Raw genomic sequence first — 22,726 nt, forward strand, 5'->3', positions numbered from 1 at the left:
TTATGATTAAGTTGACTTGAACCAGTAGAGACAACACTTCCTTCATAAGCCTCTTTTCAAAACCAGGTTTTTATATAACATCAGAAAATATATCTGCCTTTGCCACAGCATTATGTTAATTTATCTTTTTATTCTAACCAACCTAAAAAAAAAAGTAAAAAAAAAGTAAAGAAATTTCATGCTGTAAAAATCTTGTTTATACTTGTTCTTCTCTGATAAGGGTTCACTCATCTAGCTCCAGGTTCAGGACTATGAAGCAGCAGTAAAAAAATGAATACAAACCAAAATCAAAAACAAACACACAAAAACAACAACAACAAAAAAAACCCCAACCCTATAAAACCATTGCCCTGCCTAATTTTGCTTGACAATTTTAATTAAGAGTTAGTTAACCTAAACTGCAAACTYATCTGATATCAATGTTCTCTTGCCCTGCTGCTGTATGGGGCTCCTAGGCAGTATTGAATAGAAACATAAACCATCTTTGTTTAAGAGCTGAAAGAAGAGGCAGAAAGTCATGAAGAAATAAAAAAACAGAGAATATATGGGCTCTGCTCATGGTACCTGACTGCAGCTTCCTTAAATCTGACTCAGAGCTCATGATTTGAAGAAAATGCAAAAGGGAGAAAATAATWCCTAGGCCAGTCTGTCAATAACATTGCAAGGAACTGGGAAATACTCAGCTGATTAAAAYATATTTAATGGCATTTGGTGCAGAAAAGCAGAAGGGAAGGCATCAATSTTTCCACATGTTGCAGGAAAAGCAACATTTAACATTTACAATCACTATAGATTTCAGGAGAAAATGTAAACTGAAATATAGTACTTRATATCTTGTGCTTCAAAACAAACTRACTTTGAACAGAGCAGTTTTTCTATCTGCACAGACTGGGCAAACCATAGATCAGATCTGAAATTCAGGCTTAGTAAAAAGTAAGCAGAGCMACAAAAAAAATACAGAGTGATCTCTGGAATTACAGAAAGGTTTAAGAACAAGGAAGATAAATTGACCAATTGTTCTTAAGCTCACTATTTTAATTTCCAATATTTTTATTTATAACATATATTCAAATTTTTCGTGTTTTATCACTGTAAAAAAAAGGAGTTTTCTGTCCTTCACTAGGTAAAAAGACATTTTTGTGAAATTAATTGAACTGAATTGTTTTAACTTTAAATGTTGGGCATTTGAATCCAAATACAAACATTAATACACACCACTCAAAAAATATAGTTTCATGAAGATACCTGCTTTTTCAAAAWATTTCTAGCAATATACTATATGTCCTCAAATTCGAATTTCAAGGCAGAGATGACAAATCTTTTGGTTTGGGTTTTGTTAGGTTTGGGAGYTTTCTTGTTTCAAATAATTTTCATCTTGACAGAAATTCCCATCTATTTATTTCACTGCAAGTGTTTTAAACACCCAATATATAAAAAATATATAGGTTTATGAGACCTTGTTTGAAAGTTCTAGTTGTCAATAATGTAATAAACAGAGAGGTCTTGGGGCTTATTTAGTGCACAAAATAACTAAAGGGTTTTTTCACTTTTCTAAAAAATACACAGACATGCTTAATAGTCACTTTTCAAATAATCCATATTCATACATTCACATACATGAGTAATACTAAAAAAAGATGCAATATATGCTTTAAATGCTACACATTTTTAAAAGGCATATTTCATGAATGTTCATATAAATTTTAGAATAAATCTTCAGTTGTGTTTCCTTCATTATTTCACTGTTCTTGGAATGCACATGTGAACGGTGAAATCTGAATGTTCACTAGTGAATTTAAAAATGCAGTTTTATTATATATCATATAACTTATAGCATATAGCATATATAAATACCTCCTTTTGAAATAATCAAGTTTATAATTAGATGTAATATATATTTACAAATGAATTCTGAATTATACATTTTTATAATGTAATATATATCTTCTATTGACAATAATATCAATGAATCTTTCATGCAAAACTCTGACTTTAAAATAGGAAACCCCTACAGAAGTTGTGTTGTCCCTTTGAAGAAAAATGAAAAACATGACATAACTTCTAATTGAGAGACTTCAGTGACAAATTTTGTAAAATAATTATTCTTAAAGCAAACTAAGCACCAGGCAGTTTGATAGAGCAGGCACTTTGGTGTCCCCTACAGAACTAATTCTTGGCCACTGCTGGCTCTCTCCTTAGGGAAACAYCCCCACAGGGTAACTCCAAACCTGGCTGTTTCTCCTCTTCCTACTTGGTCCAGGCTGGACCAGAAATCCTTCATTTTCCCATTCTGAAGGAGGGGAGTGGTGGAAACCCTGGCTCCAAAGCTTAGATCCTGCCATCACACACCTTGGCCTTAACCCCAGCAGTGGATTCACTTTGTCTGTGATCCTATCCCATCCAAATAATCAGTACACTAAATATTTTTCACTGAAGATGTTGTTCATAGTTGGAAAGGCAAAAAAAAAGATCAGGAATATTTTAGTTTTATTAAATACTTTATCCTTTACTAGCTATTCACTCACCTCTAGTTATCATACAAGCCTTATCCATTTTGTCAATTATGTGTAATCTTTCCAAACATGGAGATAAATTTATGAACATCAGGCATGATGAATGYTGCTGATACCAACCTTTTGGCATGAAGCATTATGTGTCTACCACGCAAGGAATGGAAAATTCACTCTTTCAACTCCTTTTTATTCAACAAAATAATTTGAAGCATCATTTTAATTTCCCTGAACTGTTGCTACCATTTAACATAGAACACATTTGGAAGTTTAAACTTTTTTTTGAGGCAGAAGATATTTTTAAAATTGCATGGAATGACTTCTCTAATTCACATCTGAAACATTCTACAATACACAAGTGTAATTTAAAGATTAGGTAGAGGTATTAATATTCCAGAGCTGTTTCTGTAAAGAATAATATAAATTAAAATAWATGTGCATTAATAACATTTTAATAAAAACTGGCATTATTCTACTCATGACACTAATGCTTTGGCATAATGGTTATAATCTTTTACATAATATGATCAAATTACATTAAAAAGGAAATAGACAAGCAAATGCATTACAAAGAGGGGCCCATATATATTAAATCATGCCATCATTAAAACAGTAATAAAAAGCACTCATACATTAAATTGTGTAAAAAAGAATAATTGATATTCTTATTGGCTAGATGTGTTTGCCAGATGAATTTTAACAATATTATGATGGCTGCAAAAAATATTACATATTTGCATAGCCTACCCTTGCTTTTTCAATTCATAGTTTCTAATGAAAAGTAAACTGTTGTTTCTGACATATTTCTGAATCATATTATTAATATCAGTACTTCCTACTTTGTTTTTTGACTGTATGAATTTTAATTTGTGGATTTTGAGAGTAGGTAACAAAGATAGTGAAATATCACTCTGTTATTTTCCAGATGCTCTTGTAAGAAAACTCAAGATGAGGTTTCAGAGTAAAAACTGACTTGTTCATGAATTATTCATGAAAAAGTGAGTCACACCAACATTGATTAATTTAGGCCTGTTATATGCTGATCATCTGAGCTTCTTTGTTAACTCTGGCGTGCTGGTCTTGCTAAACCTTTTCTGTGCTGTGTCATCTCCATAAACACTTCAGCCTTTCTATTTTATTACAGTTGTTCAGCTATAATATTAATTTTAAAGATCTTCTGCCTTTCTCATTGCTACCTTCCCTTTTTTCTGTTTTAATATCAAAAGTTATTTGTACAGCCTTCACTATGCCACAAGCCACCAGAAATAGTGGTTTTTTTCATATCAAAAGCCTATCTGGAGAGAGATGCATCTAAAAAAGGAAGATGAATAAGAGCAGTTTGTTTTCTTGATAATCTCTGCCAGAAACCTATCAAAATGGAATGAAATAAAGAAAAATGATTGAGATGACTAGCCATATCCCTGCTAACTTTTCTCTCCCTTGTGTAGCATTAACTATTTCCACATAATAATTCACTCAGTACTTCACGAATAGTTGATTGTTTGGAYTTTTTTTTTTCTGCAGCGACGAAGAAGTATGCTGATTGAGATGGTTCATGTAATTRCTCTATAGTTTTTAGAGCAATGAGAACCTCTACCTGCTTTTGGACTTTCCTTTTGGGAGAAATCATATCTCAGCATGTATGTCAGGGTTTTATTGATCTTATTTGGCAAGCTGAGATGTTCTTCTGAAAATTTATGTCTAATTCTTCATCATACATCTTGCTGTCCAGTCCTTCCRGAGAGCAAACTTCCTTGATGATTCCAGATATAGCAACTTTATTAATTTCTTCAGAATTAAAAAACTCCAAATATCTTTATCCTCAACATTAAAAGCCCAATACATATTTTTGATAAAAAATATTGATTTTTAATAAAAAGTTAACTTTGACAATTTTGAAGGATTTAAGGAGAATCTAGATTTAAAAAAAAAAAAAAAAATTAATTAAGTAAAGTGTGCCACTTAAAAAAAAAAATGGAAAGTCATCCTTTTCTTAGTGGGGCTTTTTAGTGGGGAAGTTGTSAAAGCCAGTAGTTCCAGAAGTTTTTATCAGTCTTTCTTTTGCAGAAAAAAACAAGTCATAAACAATAGGTTTTCTGAGTGAGCTAAAACACACAGCTGTAACAAAACAAACCAAAGAGAACAAGCACATTTGGATGTGATCATGAAGTAATTTACTGGTATTTCCAAGTGCTTCACCCAGTGGTTCCAACCTCTTTGTCTCCTCTAGGGCAGACAAGASCTCACTGTAACATTTTAAATTTAATATTTGTAGAATCATTGTAAGATTTACTGATTGCCCACTTGATGTTACAATCACCTCATTTTCTTTAGTTTCTTTTGAGAGGACARTGACCTACTGCCATTCCATTGTACTGTAGACAATTTATGTGACACCAAAATGCCTTCAGGTCCAATGTGCGCCATTGAGAGTAAAAAAAATTATTCCCCTAAGTTTTCTTTTGACTGCTTAATGGCACAGGATAAGTTCAAAAGGAGAAAAAAAATGCCCAGAACACAAAAGTAGAATCAATTGTATAATATTTCATTTGGAGTTCCATTTGGAAGAATGTATATTTGGATAGGAGCTTCCCTGTTTTGACTAGTGAAAAAACAACATATCAAGACAAATAAAGAYGATAAAACTAAACATAAATCAAAGAAAATATTAATTAAAATATCAAAGCATGTTTATATGAATGTTTTTAGATTGCTTTCCATACCAAATAGTGTCAAATAACATTTCAATTAAATGCACACTTTTTCATATAAAATTTAAAAATACTTGCAGAGTAACATTTTTTATTTTTTTCTTAATGATCAATTGATGAAAATAATTTCCCAGAATGATTGGGGTTGGAAGAGACAACTGGAGATAACCAGTCCAAATTCTAAATTTGATTTCCATTAAATTTGGAACAGAAGTTATAAAAAGCCTTTATCAATACTTAACATTATCAGAAAAAAAGCAAAATAGTACATCATTGCAATGTCCATTGCTTAAAGAGGGTCAACAATGAAAACCTTTAAAAATTTGTGTCCTGAAGAGAGAACTGGTGGTACACATTTCTCTGGGATTGTAATGGAAAAGAAAAGAGATAAACCATTATCAAACTCTAGGCTTTTAGCTGGGGCATGGTGGCTGTTTCTGGGGTTTTGTAGTTTGTTTGGTTTTTTAAACTTTGTCTTGGCTTGGGTTTTTTTTGTTATTTTTTCTTTGTTTAGAATTTGTTTTTTAAACTTATCATGGAATGATATACCATTCTACTCTTGAAATATTTGATTTCTTATGGATTAATCAGATGTGYGTATGGTAGGTAGGCAAAAGGGACAAAACAGATTAAAAAGAATGGGTGTGTGGAGATTGGATAGGGACACGAAAGGCCAACACAGTCTTCAGCAACCCTCCRTAACCACAGAGCAAACATTCATTTGCTTCTTAATCGATGTGGCTTTCACATCATCCCTCAACTCACAGAGGCAGGTGAGCCTGTGTTTGCATTTCAGCTCTACTAACTGGAGCAGGGGGTTAAATTTTCTTCCATTTTGTTTGTTTTGGACAGTCAGACCACACTGCTTGAGTAAGTAATTTTTTATTTGTCACAACTGTTTGCATCGATTTTGTGTGAGCCATTCCTGTGAGAGAATAACAAGCAATCAACCAAGTAACTTTAAATTAATKGTGGTTTGGAAAAAACACTATATATGTGCTTGATATTTATTTTTATTTCTRAGATTGACTTATAAAGCTGAAATACTGTTCTAGTTAAGAAAAAGAACATTAAAAAAACCTCAACCTTTTTTTCTCTCTTACTGAAAATGCAGGCTTCTTGTGAAGTTGAAGTATCATGTTGTCAGGTTGATGMTTCTTTTCTCTAGGTTTCTTAATGAATTTAAACCAGATATTGTTGTGTTAAATCATTGTTAAAAAAACCTCACCTTTCTTTTGGCTTGCTCCCATGGTRTACTCTAGGGACCAGATTTTCTTTCAGGGCACATGGACTTTGATTATTTCATTATATACTAATCTTAAGCAAACTTTAAAGCACTTTTTTTGTTTCTTTTCTTTACTATATAATTGCAATTTACTTCTTTATTTTTTCCAAAATATATCATAGGGTAAGTTTATGAAATTATACCCAAATTACCTCTGTCTCAGAGAACTTTCACTTTCAGTTGTCAGAGATAACTTTCACTTTGAGGTGACACAGTTTAATTAAAATCTGCCTTAAAGGGATTAAACTGATACAGAGGAAAACTTTCCAATTCTTTGTGGACTAACATATTTTCAAAAGATTTTTATTAATTTTRCAAACATTGTGCCCTTCCAGACTTCTGACTTCGTGTATAGACCTCATTATCTGGCTATAATTATTCTGTGAAACCAAGAYTATTAAAATCTTTCTTCACTGTCCTGCTGGTTTAATGAAAAATCTAATATAATTTTGAGATAAAGTACATTCAGAAATTAAAATTTTGATAGAAATTGATATAAAAGAAAGGCATCCAGTAGCAATGCTTGGACTTAACAATCAGTGTAGCCTCCAGACCGTGATACCAATCATTTCAGGAGTTGCTATGGTCGAATTCAGTAGGTAAATTTGGAAACTGCTCAGTAATCATGTGTGAAYTGAATCATAGAATAGCAAAATTGTTTMGATTGGAAATKACCTTTAAAATCATTGACTCCAAACATCTACCTACCACTGTCACATCCACCACCAAACCAYGTCTCTAGTTTCCTGAAATGCCTAGGCTTGTAAAGTTCACACCAGAATGTGACCTAAGGGGAATGCAAATTTCCAGTGGCAGATTTGGAGAAACATTGTTTCTCTTAACMATTTAACAAAAACTGAAGTCCGAAAATAGCTCTGAGCAAACACTGCTGTCATGTGCTCCCAGCTGATTTCATTAGGACTGTGCTGGACATTAAACTGCTGAGTTTATTACAAAACTTCAAAAAGGATCTGGTAAAACCCCAAAAAAATTACAAATTATCCACCTTTTTTTTTTTTTTTTCTGAGCTTTAGATTTATGTATATTAAAACTGCATACATTATTTGGTAAAATAATCTGCAGACAACCATTAAAACAAAATAAGAAATATCAAATCCTTTATGCACTTTGGAAAGAATTCTGACACATAGATAGCTGGAGAGATGAAGAGGGGATAATTTCACCATTAGCTTCCTGCCTTAAGCCCTGATTGCAGAACTGGTAATTCACTCAGGATGGGGGTGTGCTCGAGATGAGAGTTGATCCCCAGCTACCAAAACACAGAGAGGACTCCAGATGCTGCTCCATCACTGTGGAGAACATGCCCTCTCCCCACTGTGCTTCCACGGTCATGGCCCAGCAGAATTTTTGAGTTTATAATTTTTGGGAGGYTCACAGAGGCTGAGGTCTGACATTCCACAACGCCGGGAGAGCTGATGGCTGAGGCTGCAACGCAGCCCTTGACAACAACAGCTGCAGGCAAGACACACAAGTTTGTCTTATCCTGAAGGCACTTGGCTTCTGATTGAAATGCTTCCCAAACCTTTCCTGTTGTTTGCACTAGAAAGTTAACTTTTGGACATACACTGAAATGCACAATATTACACTGGGGCAAAATGAATATGAGCCCCCACATTTTTCAGCTAGTTATTAACKCAACATTCCATACTTAAAAATATAAAAGCACTGGGTTTTCTTCATTTTCACAAATATTGACATTATTTACCATTTACTTAGGGAAATTTTAGCCCAGATTTTCAAATGTATTCTCTTGAATTTTTCCCTATAAAATCAAGATCAACAGCTATGCTGGCACAATTCTCTTTTTTGCTGTTTTCCTGGCAGAAGAAAAGGGAAACAGCACAAAGGTATAAGGATTAGTAGATTAATGTATTTTAATGACTGTGTACTCAGATGGAAAATGTTCTTTTTGGAACTATCTCGTTCCTGGTGGATCACTCAAAGTTCACGCAGCAATTAACATTAATTATTTCAAACATATGCTGAAAACTTTTTAACAGCAAAGTTAATTATTGAATGCAAAAGCAATACACTGATGTAATAAATACAAGAAAACCAAAATCTGAGGGGAAGGGTGCCAGCAACTAGAAGAAGAAATCATGATCCATTCCTATAATAAGCACTAATGGAACATCACTTTCAGATATCTTTGCTGAGCTCTAGCATCTCACAAGGCAAATTTGGGATAATATGCCTGTGAAGAAAATACCTAACATTCCATGCATGTCCCATTCTTCTCCTGCTCCTGAGACTAATATCTGAAACAAAAGATAGCAGAAAGTTTTTTTTCAGATTCCTCCTTGGTATTCACATTAAGTTAGAAGAAACAGATTTTAAGTAGTAGGTTGTCCTTCAAAATGAAGACCAACTTATTCATAATAATTGTTTTTCTATAACTTCTTCTTTCGAAGCACTACATTGATGAGAAAAATTTYGGTTCTTCCCTTTCTAAYRCAGTTCCAAACTAAAATATTTGAATATAAATAAATTGTAGGTGACYTTTCAGTGTCTGCTATGAAAAATTATATTATTTCAGTAATGTCCCCTTTCTTTTCTCTATTTTGATTGGGGTCTTTTTATTATCTTTTTTTTTTTAATTCCAAAAACAGAGAGGAAAATATTAAACAGAAGTTTCTCACAACAGCCTTTGACCTACGTAATTATATTTGTATAGTTTAACCTCATAGGAGCAATTGGTTTGGTGTGATAACTTCAATGGTATATGTTGTAGTTGTTTCAGCTATTTTCCAATAGACATATTGATTTTTAAATTTGCCAGTATTTTGGTATTTGTTGTTATGCAAACCATTCAATGTTAGCCTTTGAAATAATTGATTAATTTCCGAGAAGGCTCAGATTTTGTTGTTGTTGCTGTTGTTTTAATGTTTTCTAATAAATTTCTTTGTTTCAAGGAAGAGATGTAATTAATTTTATAATAGTACTTTATTTTTAGCAAATGGGTACAATGTAGGCCCTTTGTTTTGCTCTTGCTTTCAGTTCACTCAAATTCAAGAATTAACTAGTAGAACATAGATTTTCAAAGAAATTCTACATGCTGAGAAACTCTTTGGCCTATGCCCTTTCTGAAAGCACAAAAATTAATACCAGAAAATGTGGAACAAAGCTCACAAAATTCACTTCTGTCCCAGATTCAAAGAGGCTAAACTTTGAAAGTTACTAATTAAAGTTATTAATACAAAGATTTATAGTGTGGGTTTCTTTCTTTTAGCTGTAGCTTTTTACATCCAGTAAAGTTTTCTTCGGTTCCTATTTCAATACTCATAAAAGTTAATAAAGATAACATTTGGCTTGAATGACAGGGAGACACTAATTGCATATTTATCCAAATGTCGAGGGGAGCAAGGTTAAATTAGAAGTTATGGCATCACATACCAACACAACCTGATTTAAAGTGTCCTGTTAAAAGTAACTGAGAAGAAAGAGGGAAGAAGAAGAAGAAACACAATCAGCAATGAAAAGAAATAAATTCTCCTGTGTGTCTGTGTCCAAGCAGAGTTTACAAGGTCTGTCAGAGGGACAGTTTGAGCAGTGCAGCAGAAACCATGTGGTAGCACGTGTTGTTTGGCAGCAAATGCAAAGGGAGAGYTTGCAGTGCAAGAACCTCCCTGAAGAGCAGCGAGAGGAATGAGGCTTCCAAAAATGAGAAAAAAATTTTATGTTCTTCTTTTTTAGTTTGTTCTGGAAGGCTGAAATAAAATTTTAGATGTGATTAGAAGGAAATGGGCCAGAAGGAGCCCAGATTGACACAATATTTTATGGATCTGGTTTTGATATTGTAATAACTTCCTTCTGGGTTGGATTTCACAGAAAAGGCTTCTTCCCATGTTCCCTTTAGAAAATGTCAGTACCTTGTCAGGACACTTCMTGAGAGGTGTTCCTACAGAAACTGTAGGGTTTGTCCTGAAATGCAAATGCTAGCTTAACCCTCAGCAGGTTGCAAATACTTCGCTTACTCTACATTTAATGAAATATTTGTTTTTAGTTATCTACTAAGTTCAGAGACAGCAGATCATTTAAGGGATGATGAATTCATSCCTTAAATACATGATAATTAATTTTATTGATCTTTTACAGGATTTTCTTAATATGATGTTGATTTATTTTTTTCTTTTAAATAAAAATGTAAATTTTATGGATATCACTCTATTATCTTGTCAATGTAAAAAAAATCTCCAAACCCCTATATTGAAACCATTAGATTGACATATTATTGGATTTCCATGTTGTTGGGTTTTTTTGCKGACATCCTTTTAACATTGTCTTGACACGGTAATGTCTCATAACACAGTTGCATTGAAATAATTTTCTATCAGTTTGACATGACATTGTCTCCATGGACTTGTACTGACACTTTAAACAAATGGAGAATTACTGTTGTTATTTTGCAGACAAAAAAAATGCTGCACTCACAAAACAATTTTGTTTTCATGATACAATGATCTACTTTAATAACAGCTTTCAATTTCAGATGTCTTTATTTTTTTCTTTCATTCCCTTTTTTTCCCTTGCTACTAAAATGAACCTCTACAAAACAAAAGCAGAGCTTCATCTCTGCTTATCTAAAAAGACTTCACATATTGAAATGCATTTAATTTTAAATAAAAACTAAATAAATAAAAAATCAACAGTCACAACTGAGACATAAAAGTACTAGAAAAGACATTATGAACTATATCAAAATGTTGCAATTCCAGTTTTAATGCTATAAAGTTATGACYACATTTCTGTTACTTTCATATTCCAAGCCTAAACCAAGGTCATGAAACGTGGACTAAAGAGAAGGTAATTGGAGTGAGATTATTTTCATATCTTGGCGTTTGCCATTAAGGTTCTTTTCATTAGTGACACAGATAAAAATTGGCAACTAACAAAATTTGTCAAAGGCTCAGAGTTTRAAAGTACTGTCTAAACATATAAGGATCAGGCTATCAGCAAGAGCTAGGTGACATTAAAAAAATGGGAATAAGATGACATTTAATAGTGCAAAATAAAAGCTATGGCTCCATAAAGGTCAACAAGAGTGTGTTATAAACCTCAACCTCAACACTGAGCATAAAATATTCCTATGTGATGTTATCATGAAAAAAACCCAAGACTGTATCAGGGCAACTGTTTCAAATAGGAAAAAAAAAAAAAGAATATCATTATAAAAGAAATTGGAATATAGGACTATATTTTCGTTGCTAATGTCCAGAGAAATTMATTCTAACTRGAAGGCCATCAGGAAAGCATTATCAGGAWTATTCCCAGGAGGGAGGTGAAGAGTSTSTCATACCAAGAGAGCAAAACKATTGGGCCCTTCAAAGTGCTAGCAGACAATATGGTTTTCTCGTCAAGATTCGGAGAGAATTTCATGGAGAAGAAACATTTCAGTTAGTGGACAACAATAACACAAGAATAGAGAGGTGTTTTTTGGTTATAAACATGGTTAGGCTGCTCCTAGAAACTGTCTGCCTAAAAAAACTTCTGTTCTTCCAAACAATAAGAGAGAAATCTCTGTGAAGAAGTTTTCAGACCAGATGACAATGTGGCTAAATGGGTTTATATATAAAACCACTTACATGACAGGTGTGCAGTTTTACCAATCGTGTGATTTTTCCATCCTGTGAGAGAGACAGTGCAGCCAGGAGAAAGGTCATGAGGGTCAGTGAAGTGATGCCAGTGCTGCACTGTATGGTCCAGGGCTGTGGGGACTGTGTTTCCTGGAAGGTGGAGACACAATCCTGGATCCTGGGGAGTGTCACGGGGTCCCTCAACAATGTCTTTTTGTTGTTACCGCTACTATTCTTAAGTGCCCTTAGGTACACATTATAACTTGTCATGGATTCCTCCCTTATCAAATTGTACTGCTGTATCCTGATTTGTTACAGCCATTGCCAGTGCTCACAGTCTCCCTGATCAGGTAACTTCTGGAATGCTGATGTACAGCAGGCTGTTTTCTTTGTCTACAYATTTCCTTCAGCACACCAAAATTACCTGTTTTTTTTGCAACAGGTTTATATCATATTTCATCTACTTCTGTTACAGCAAAAAGTCGAAGTTCATCAGCTATGCCAAAAGYTTTGCTAGCTTCAAGTAACTCATGCTTATTACTACAGCAGTAGGGCCAGGAAACACAGCTGGTTTTAGTCTTGAGATTAAAGTTATTACATGAGTTGTCTCAGGGATCTGGATCAGGATCACACCACAAGTGACTGGACAAAGGTCTCTTATCTTTACTAAGAACCTCTTCTCCAAGTCCTTAATATGGACCTGCTTTTCAGTTTTTTTCCCATTTTAGTGTGAGTGCCCAGGTACTGTTACATAAGACAGAAAAAAGCTCTGTGTTTTCTAGTGCTGCTCAGGTGACATCAAAAGAGGATAAAAAAGTGAAATTGTGAAAAAGCAATTGAGAATAGTGAAGAGCATTTAACAGACAATGGATGACAGGAGTAGCTCTCTTATTTTGTGAACACTGCCAGTTTGGTTGAGGACAAAGCTTGTTTGATTGCCTGTTGATCATCCATTTATGGGTATAAAATTCAGAAKAATCTCCCTTTGAACACCATCTGACATACGTGCTTTAATGCAAACCGATGTGAAGTGCCTCAACAATACCAGTGACTGAGTCACGGTCCACATTTTATGCCAGTCTGCTTCTATTCAACAGGAACATGAGGATGTATTTTTAAGAGGCACTCAAGAAGCACTTTTTCAATAATATAAATTTAAACTTAAATAGACAGGTTAAGGTGAGGCTAAGGTTAGCTGATGAAACCTTGACTGTTGCTGTGTTTTTCACAAGTAATATACACATTGGAGTGCATCTATGACTTACAAACACCATTTTAAGCAGTAAGACAAAAAGGAGAAAAAGGGCATATTTAAATGCAAACCTGAACAATTCATTGCTTTAAAACATCAGTCAAGTCTCCTTAAACCATGCTGCTGTAACTGATTGAAGTAGCCTCAGAATTTTAAAATGAGGTGAGCTGACAGTTCAGGTTTRCATTGATTTAACACCTATTGGCCTAGAAGAAATAATATTGAACATAACAGAATGACAGCATATTATATATATATCTGAAAGAAAGCTGTCAGAAGGTACTTTTTACGAAAAGTAAGTCTATGTTGTTACTCTAGCTTTGGCATGCATTACAATCACTCTGCTGCAAAGTTTTAGTTACAATATCAGCAACTTATCATTCGAAAGACAATGTCATTACAAAAGCSGAGGTACTGCAGAGGTACATGAATGGAAAATATCATGTTGGTTGTCTCTGGATATTATTTCTTTAACTTAAGCAAATCAATGCATTTGTGAAATTTCTGACAGCAGAAGGTGTCATTATTATAAGGATATATTCAATATAATTACATTAAATAAATTATAAGCCATGTAATTATGGTTTCCTTATTTACATTTCACAACAAAAATAATAGCATAAGTTCCAAGAAGGAGGAMTTTTCAGAATTACTGACTTTGTCTAACCTTGAGATCAGAGGATTTTAGAAAAGAGTGTCTGGCAATGGTAAAAGACATTATAAGAATATGGAGCAAATTGCCAAAAGGATATCAAATATATTAAAACTTTGTCTTGAAATAATCATACTTTCATTTTCTTAAGGATAACAATTGAAAGGGAGGAACATGCTGAATACCATGCTAAAGGATAAATTGAGAGCAAGGTAAAGAACTTTTTGTCAAAATGCTTCTAAATTTTTTTGATTTAAGGTTTGATTTCCAACAATTCTACTGAATATTGTGCCAAGTCTACATTGTTTATTACCTAATTACCTAATAGAAGATTACAGCGCAAAATTTCCAGAACCAACAGACTAAAAAAAAAGTTTGACTCTCCTGACTACATGCTTTGGAAGGYCTTTACATCTTGGTGTTCCAGTTACCCACTTCCAATGAAAATCTACATCAAAATTTAACGCCAGTCTTCTTATTTGCCTTGTTGCTGTGCTCTTAGAAAGATGGATTGGGTGGTCATAATTCTCCCTTTGACCTTTACATCTCAGGATATGATTATGCAATAGGATGTGTCAGCTCAGCTTGACCACGAAGAAATCCTTTTAATGGAGGATGGAAAGACTTATAAGCTTCACTACAAGCATACCCCAAAGAAATTTATTTTTTGTACTTCAGGATAAATATATATACTTTAAAATTCTCTTCTCATTCTATGGAGGAATGTGTTTAAAATCATATTGCAGAGATGAAGAGCATGTCTTACACAGCAAATTATATTTTATAAAGCCCTGTCATGCTACCAGGGGTATTTGGATCACACCGACTTATATTATTATTGTAGGAATGTTTCAGTTTCTTATCAATGCAGCTTCAAGACAAACATGTAGAGTTGAGGGAGGTTTTAAAAACCAAATACTTTTTAAATATGACCCTATGTGTGTGCATATGATGTGTGCATACCAAGGAATGAAAACAGTATAGAACTGTGAAAAATGATGGTCCCACTTCTCTGACCAAATATTTATGAAAGGAACACTATGCAACTATTTATTGTTGGGCACACTGTTTGTCTGCATATATCTTAATGCTCTGTAAGTCTTCTGCTAGCGGAAGCAAGCATATCTCCATATTCAAATATTTGCTCTTAATAAATCTATTATGTTTGGAGACTTTGGTGTTTTATAGGGGGCTTATTTTCCACAAATTGTCTAAAATGGAGAGTGGAATACGAGTGAGTTTGTGATCAGTACTTTTTGACCTAAATTGTGCTTACAAATTAACTAACAGGAAGGTGGGCAAGAAGGCTAAGATTAATTGTTTATGGTGTCAGAGTGAGCAGGTTATCTCACACTGCAGCAGGTTTAAYATGTTCTTTTAAATGGGAAAAAAGAAACAAACAAGCAAAGATCAAAGACAATCTGCTATAAAATGTTCTCTTAATGCTACTTTTAGAAAGAGATGGCCTTAAACAAAATTTTAAATTTTTACTCCCATCTAATCTTCCTATTGAGAACAGAAAATTCTTACCTTTGTGTTTCAAGATGAAGTTATTCTCTTGGTCTTTCACACAGCAGAGAACAGATGGTCTCACAAGTAACAAAGTAGAAATAAGAATATTTAGGCCCACATCTGATTTTACAGCTAACCCTCACCATCTATTGAAATCAGATTATGTATAAATAAAATATTTAGATTGTGGTTTGTTTTTTGGTTTTTTTTTTAGGGGTGCTTTTCCCATATTGTAATTGCATTAAAAGCACATTAGTCAATAACACATTTGACGTGAAAAAGGGAAAAAACCTACCAAATTTTAGCAGTAWTTTTTTTTTTCTGATCATATTTTAGTGATTGTAGGGTTTAACAGATGGAAACGGAGCAAAAAGGAAACAACAAACTGCTGAAGTCAATGAAAAGACAGAAATCACATGAAGTTCCACCTCTAGTTCGCACCATTCTGTTGGGAAGTGTGATTTGTTGCAGRTGTAGCACTTTGAAGATGAGGTAAAATAACCACCACAAAAAATAAGGCAATTAGCCAAATATCCAGAGACCAGATTCCTCTTCTWCACTCTCTTTTAAACCTGATGCTGACCTTAGCTGTCCTACATTAATGGAATAAGTGTAGTGTCAGAGAGCTGGCCAAACTCATTCTTTACTATCATTCTTAGCAAACATCCATGCTATAATTCCATTATACAAATGGAAAATTATGCATTAYTATTACAAATTTATTATAATGGCGTCAGAATTATATAATTAATAATTAAGAGTTGTTATATATTTAATAAAGGGCACATTTTCAACTATTAATTGAATGTGAAATGTTGATTTGCAGATTAAAGGGTGCAGAATCCYATATCAAAGCCCAGTAGCTGTCACATAGTCTAATTTTCATTCCTTTCAAATGTCAAATCCTCTTATGTATCCCTTTATCTACTGACCAGAAAGAGATCCAATCTACATCAGTTATTACCAATATTTTTTTCTGAATTTAATAGTTGAAATTAGAAGCACATTTCTTTGGCAGTTTTTCTTAGGAGTTTTCTGCACACCAAGACCCTCCATTCAAACTTGAAAGCTGCCATATAAGAAGGCATAGTACACTGCATTTTTTCTTCTAAGCAACACTATTGGCTTTACAATTTTTACGTCCCCATCCACTCATAGCATTTCATCTCTGACTTTTTAATTTTAAAAACTAATTTGGTTTAATTTTTTGGAAATGCTGGGTTTAGATTATTTTGCACATTCCCTGTCAATGTTGTTTTATGCTATCTCCCTTTTATTATGAAGTTCAGAAGCTAAATCCTCCTGCTGCTGTAGGATCTGAAATACAGAATAAAACTTCACTAGCAACATTAAATATTCTGGAAACATAAATACTTTGGAGGAGTTACTTTTGTGTCAGAAAAACAACCCAAATTTATTTTAGTCATATGTTTTTGATGACTCTTGCTTCCATTTTCAGACTATTCCTCTCCTGAATTCATTTTGTCATAAAAGAAAACCAACAGATATATACATCTGCAGTCATTGTTGAATTGAAATATCTTAAGTTGTGAAAATGACKGCTGATAAAAGCAGAAGCTATTGAAAAGACAGGTCAGTGTAATGTGTTTATAGCTTTTACTACACTTTCTAAACTTTGGTAGGCAATCAAAATAAAACTGACAGTCATTACCTAGGTAACACCAACTTACCCATTAGGGGCACAGACAAATATTTTGTCACCTTTAGGACTAATAAGAAAATCAGTCTGGCATGTGACAGCTGACATATGGTAAACTGCTAAATTACCAAAGTTCAGCAAGTAGCTGGAACTTTAATGAAACTTTATTTTATGGGCTCTTAAGGAGGCAGATAAAAACGTACACAAATTTGATTGACTGAAAGCCAGAAAAATCTAATTGAGAATATGTTTTATCTAGAAGGTCAAACCTCTTAGATGAAAGAAGTATAGCATAATGACACTCAAGGCCATTAAAAACAGCAAAGCACCAAAAGCACTTTACACAGTATTATGAGAAGTAAAAGAAGAGTATTATTTTCATTTCAATTTGTTTGTAGAATATTTATGACACGATGATCCTACTCAAAATAAAAMGTGCAGGTGACAAGGAAAAATCTTTTCTTGCATTATAAATATGCTAAGAAAATGATAACTGACTTTTTWAAAAAAACAAGGATGTTTTATTCAGGTTTATGTTTATGCTAACAATATGAAAATATACTAAATCACATTCCTATATGTAGAACATGCATAGATTTTCTGAAATGTTGAGGGTTGATTTTACAAAGTAAGTAAAACTATGACAATGTGTGAAAAGAAGGTAAAAAGGTGAGGACAAGAGAGAATATTTGATCTTGTTTAATTTTATAATGTAGCATAAAGCCAGGTCACTTGCAAATATTCTAGTTATTTTATAGAATACAAGTAAGAATCTTTGGAGAAGGTTTGTAGGCATGAAGGACAAAATTTTTCTCTCAACTTCCACTAGGATGAAAACCCTTCTTGAAAATATAAACAGACCAAAAGAATAAGAAAAAAAAAAAAATTCCAGATTTTCCTCCAAATATGAATGTTCTCTGATTCCTTGTGTCTTTGTAGAAGACATTTAAAAATAAGTAGGTGACTGGCCTGCAGCACCATCTTGAAGACACCTTACAGTGACCCAAAGCAGAAAGCTACCTTTTGAAATAGAGCACCAATGCACTAACTTTTTCAAAGAATTACCAGGAATTTCCAAGAGTTACAGCTTTTCATTGGAGCAGCAAACACTTCACAGCAAAAATATTTTGGCACAAAACAGAATGTGCATATGAAGGGGAAAGGTAGGGAGACAAGACTGCAGCAGTTTGGGCTTTGCCCCAGTAAATATTTAACTGTTGTATTTATGTGATGGGTCAAGTATTCTCTTAGCAAAGAAATTATTTTGCCATCTAGTAGGCCAGGGTCTGTGAGATTCACCTGTTTGCCTTATTTATATTGAAGTAATATAATTTTCTTCTCCAGAAAACCTGTTGGGCTAAGAGCAGAGCAACAGAATCTAAGCTTACCCACAGAATTCCTCTGTGGAATATATGTGGAAGCACTGAGAGGCCTCCTGAATGGCTGACATGGAGCTCCCAAACCTTAATTCACAGGTGCTGACAGAAGAAAAAGAAGAATACCTTGACAGGTAAGGTGGAGTGGTTGCAAGGAGGAATGGTTTCTAATGGAGGAACTCTTACCACTGTGGTCCTAAATTATGTTAACAGTATACATAATTGGAAAATATGTAAAATATTATTCTCTATCTTAACAGGTGCCAGGGGAACTTATTTAATAATTTCCTCTCCTTCCCTAAATCTGACTCTGAAACAGATAAGTTACTGTCAAAATAATTACATTTATATCACTTTTTCTCTGCCTAGAAAGGCAGTTTATTACATAAACAAGACATAAAAAAATTCCTCATTGCCAATTTGCTAGTCTTTATCAACTGTGTTTTGCAATTCAGATCTCTTTAACCTAAATGCACTATTGGGTCACAATATGAGGTAGCCAAAGGCTGCTTGTAAGTTAAGAAACATTGGCCTTTTTGAAAAATCTCATAATGGTGACAAAACACAAACATAATTCTATTGTCATGGTTCCAGGTCAGCTCATGAGTGGACAGTCGATGTTCCCCTGATCACACTTCACAAAAATATGGGAGACTATGCGGTCATAAAACTTGAAAGCAGTCTGAAATCCCTGAACTCAAAACCTTTGCCTTAAATACTACACCAGCAATACAGAGGCCAGTTAACTGACTTCCCCTGGATTACAAAATAGCCACTACTTTTGAATCTTTTATGAGAACTCTCACAGTATATCAAAGTCACCAGACTACCCATGCCTACTGCAAGACTAACCTCATTTAATAAAGTTTAACATAAATGATTAAATGCTAGAAGCTAGAGATAAATCTTTACAGATGAATACAATGTAATACAGCAACTGTACATGTGGTGGATTTATGATTTACTGAAACCCTCAGACTCATATTTTCTATCTTTTTTATACTCACAACTATGTTCCTAATATGTCATTAACATAGGGTATGTTTTGTTTTCATGGGGAGATTGGATCCCTTCACAAGTGCATGTCATTTTTGGTCAGTGAGGATTGCATATTGTCAACATTAATTTATTTATTTTGTGTGACCAATTCCTTCTTTTCTATCAGTGCCATGCTGGAACACAGTGTGCCTTTCCCTTCCAGTCTTCTATCAGGGTCAAGGTTATCTTCGTCATTAATATCCATGCACAGCTCTTATTTAATGGATGTCCCAGAATCCCCTTTTTGTCTGAATAAAAGTTACCAACTAATAGGATCTCAGGAGAACTTAATAATTCTTCTTTTTTGCATTACCTGGTATGATTCTTCACTCATTTCCTAGCAGTTTTGTCACTATCTTATTTAATTTAAGACAATTCATTGAATTATCCTGTCTAAGAGGTATTACAGGAACTATTTTCTTCCATTTTTAATGTGCACTCTTTTCAATTGAATATATTCTTTTTATATATTTTATATCAAATAAAACTTTTTTTTTTCTGTAGAGAATGTTTCTTCATGCCATACATACAGATTTTCCAGAAGACAATAAATACAGCTGCTGTGTTCTGCAGCAGAATGATTTTGTCAAGGGAGGTGGCTGTTATTTCCCACAGCACCAGCTGTTCCTTCCTATAACTTATACTAAAAACTAACATGTTTTATCATTCTCTCAGATTCCTTTTTGTGCTGACAAATAAAACTGAAGTCATGTGCTGCTTTTACCTTTTAAGTTGCCTCAAGAACTGATTCCTTGACATAATTCTTCGTGTGGTAATAGCTCAAAAAATATTCTTGCAATGTTTTAATACTCTTTTTACACTAGTATGTTTCTATATCTAAATGTATTTGAAAATGTAGACTTAACATTAAAATGTAGACATTTTAATAGGAGATCTCACAACTTAATTCTAATTAAATTATCACATCTCTGCCAAAGGATAACCCATTAACATCTGATCTGTTCATCAGATGGTGGTGATGGAGGAGAGGGAGAGGGAGAGGGAGAGGGAGAGGGAGAGGAGAGGAGGCTGTGAGATACTGGAACAGTTTGCACAGAAAAATTGTGGATGCCCTTATAAATATCTATATATATATATATATGTGTATAATCAGAATTTTGGGTGTACTAATTTATGTGTGATTCTTTTTATACTATGGCTGTGCACCTCCAGAGCTTATAGTAATATTCATTCTAATGTTACATTTAAAAATTCTCACAGGAAAAAAAATTATATTGAAACATATCCAACTAAATAAATAACTTGTAATCAGACACAATTTCCTCTGAGTTACACTGTGTCAATTCCTGCTCTTGTTCAACTACATGTGATTAGTGAGAAAAAAAAAAAAAAAAAAAACATCATCTTGATTGCAATATTTTGCTCTTCTTTCAATTACGTGACTGCAAAATTATGGATAAAGTAATCTATTTCAACGGCTGTGAAAATTTTCTTATTGCATCCTTTTCTYCTTCCATCATTTATTGGTATGCTTCTCATAAATTTAGTCAAACAAAGTTAGCTCCAGGTGGATGTTTGTGAATTTCTATTTCCATTAATTCTGATTTTGTGTGTAGAAGTGTATTAAAATAAAGCAATTTTTAAAAATGTCTCTGAACATTGCAGGCAATGGAGATGACAGCACACAATCTAAARCTATCTTACAAGTTCGGGCGAAATGCAAGGAAATGTTAACCTGATAATAAAAAATGTTCTTGCTAAAAACACAATTGTGTTCTAGAGTGTTCTTATCGGTCAGTGGTAGACTTAGATGTTCAGAAAAATGTATTTTGAGAAACAGATTTCTTGTTTTTCAGATTAATATATGGAATCTTCTTGGGGTGTGGGGCGCTGGATTTTTAAAAATATTTTTGCTTGGTAGTTTTTTTCTTGTAAGAAACTGCARTTCCTCCATACTTTGAAACATGGATTTAATTATTTCTGTATTCATCAACTCAAGCAAATCTGACCAAGTTAGAAGCATTTAAGATTTCTGTGTTATGCACTTTCTGCTCAAATTTACAGTTATTATTTCAAATTTTTAACAATGAGACATGGTTACCCTGTTCATCTTAACTCCTGCCAATTGTGATATATTACCATGAAAGATACCTTAGTAATTAATCATCGATTGCTCCATAAAGTACTGCACTTTCTGAACCACACTGTCATGTTTTAATCACAATGACATTTCCATTGATTACATCRCCTAAACCACCTGTAAGATACAGGTTTTTTTCTAACTAAGTCCAGGTTTCTTAGGGTTTACTATTGTTGGGTTGCAATTTTAACAAGGTATTAAGCATACAGTTGACATAGAACCTGTYAACTCCATCAACTGATATATCATATTATGTTTTTTTCTATTTCCTGAACTTTGCAAAAGCATCTTGAAAGTCACCAGCATTTATTTTTATTTCACAGGAATACAGTATCTTTCAAAACAATTGTTTTTTAATGAGAAGAAAAATATGGCACACTCTGTAGTATTGCCAAACTGAGTTAAAATCTTTATACCAAAGTTAACAAAAATTAGTTCACTTTTACTTTCTAATCCTTAATAGAAGAACTGGTAGCAACACTAAAATTCTTGTTTCCAGAATGATTCTGAAATGCATTCTTTATGATCATTTATATATTTCAAAATAGATATTCATAGTTTTAAAATCAATAGAATATTTCAAAAWTTTACACTGYCCTTAGATTTTTCTTTTTTTCASTGAATTGGAAGTTAACAAAGCCAARTCTCCTTAACTATTTTAAAAATAAATGCAGACATTAATCATAATATCACCATGCAGGTAAAATTGTTTTTAAGAACAATGTCTTGTCTGTTCATAAAAGGTTTACCAGGTTCTAACTCTGGAAGAAAAAAAAATCTAGATCAAACCAATAACTCCTTRGGGTTTTGTGGAACTGTGGCCAAAGTATTTTGAAAATACTAAAAAAAAAAAAAACACCAACATAAAGAAAATGTTGTGTAAAAGTAGGGCATTCATATAGTGACACAGTCCATCCTACTTTGATGGATTTTTCTTTTTGGTATTCAGAGATATCTTTCATAAAGATGTGTTGCTTTCAAGTGATATATACAATATCATTTTTGTCTTGCAGAATAAAAATATCCTTTCCATTC

Source organism: Malurus melanocephalus, unplaced genomic scaffold (genome assembly GCF_030028575.1).
Source record: "Malurus melanocephalus ecotype Western Australia unplaced genomic scaffold, MMel_1.1 scaffold_119, whole genome shotgun sequence".
Lineage (NCBI taxonomy): Eukaryota > Metazoa > Chordata > Aves > Passeriformes > Maluridae > Malurus > Malurus melanocephalus.